The following is a 1,631-nucleotide window of genomic DNA, read 5'->3' on the forward strand; positions in this document are numbered from 1 at the left end:
ACACACACATGCACAGATGCACACAACGGAATACACAACGGAAAATGTTGTATTGAGATCTTTCAATGTCCCAAACAAGAAGGATGTTTACAATATATAGTGAGGTGAAAAAAAGAAAATTCAAAGTAAAGGGGATAATATCAGCCTGTTGTAAAAATTAAAAATGAAAAACAGATTATGTGGTTCTCCTTTCTGGCTGGAACCATGGAAGGTGCAGAAGAGAAGAAAAAGATGGTCCCTGCTATGCCAGAAATCCTTAAGAAAAAAGAAAAAAAAGCACAGAACTGAACATTGAAAGCTTAAGAAAGAAGTTTGCCCAAAAGATGCTTTGAAAAACAAGGAAAAAGCTTTATCTTTGAAAAAGGTAAACTATCACAAAGACAGATGTACAGAACCACTACCAGAATAGCGAGGATGGCAAGAAAATCCGGCAACTTCTATGTACCTGCAGAACCCATATTGACATCTGTCATCAGGATCAGTATTAAAGGGGTCACCCTAAAGTTCTGGAAGGTGTTCCAGCTTCTTTGCCTTCACCATATATTCAGTGGTACTTTTGTTAAGCTCAGTGATGCTTCAGTTAACATAGTAAAGATTGTGGAACCATATATTGGAAGGGGGCATCCAAACTTGAAGTCAGTAAATGATGTGTTTTCTTTCACAGTTATGGGAAAACCAGCAAGAATTGGTTGCTGAATCTCTTGGTAAATATGGCATTGTCTGAATGGAGGATCTGATTAATGGGACCTACACTACTGGCAAATGCTTTAAAGTAGCAGACAGCTTCCACTGGTTCTCCCAATTATCTTCTGTATGAGGTGGATTGAGGAAAAAGAACATTCATTTCATAGGAGGTGGAGATGCTGGCCACAAGGAAGACCAAATCAACAGGTTTATTAGAAGGGTTAAATAACAAAAATTCAACCGAGTAAATGTTAAAGATCTAATGGGCTTTATTAATTGATGTAGGAATGGAGGAGCATTCCGTCTAGCAAGTAGAAGGGAGCTCCAAAGGACTATAGAAAAGGAAAGGTTTAAATGTAGAGAGGGAGTGGAGGAAAGGAAGTTATAAGCAAAGAATCCATTATTTTAGGTAAGGTCACCTTCCTAGGGGAAATGAAGGGGTCTATCAAGAAATTTCCTAGTGCTGGCCAGAAAATTCTCATGTTGATTGGTCAAAGGTTACATTTTCAGGCAGTTGAAACTGCAGTAAGTTTAGGTGTTAAGTCTGGGTTTACTGACCTGGGCCCTTAACCTATGTGACACCACTTTTTGGTTGGTGGTTTTCTTTTTAACAGAAGAATGAACTAAGGTACTATCATGATTATTTTTGCAATCCAGTCAGTTAATAAACAGTGACTGCTTGTAAATTGAAATGTAAAACGAAGAGCAACACCGGCCCCCACCTCCCCAACCCTCCCCAAATCAGGTTATATGATTGACCAAAGAGAGAATGGGACAAGTACTCACCCAATTCTTCATATTTGTTACCTAAGGGAGGTAGAGGGGACTTCCTTCTTTCCTTCCTTCCTTCTTTCCTTCCTTCCTTCCTTCCTTCCTTCCTTCCTTCCTTCCTTCCTTCCTTCCATCTTCTTTCCCTCCCTCCCTCATTATATAAGAAAAGGGAAGAC

At 39.4% G+C, this 1,631-nt stretch overlaps 1 pseudogene; it reads left to right on the forward strand.

The window, feature by feature from the left end:
- Nucleotides 1-201: 201 nt before the first annotated feature.
- On the forward strand, nt 202-913 carry LOC125092415 (60S ribosomal protein L7-like; annotated as a pseudogene).
- Nucleotides 914-1,631: the final 718 nt, after the last annotated feature.

The sequence above is a fragment of the Lutra lutra genome, chromosome 1 (genome assembly GCF_902655055.1).
Source record: "Lutra lutra chromosome 1, mLutLut1.2, whole genome shotgun sequence".
Lineage (NCBI taxonomy): Eukaryota > Metazoa > Chordata > Mammalia > Carnivora > Mustelidae > Lutra > Lutra lutra.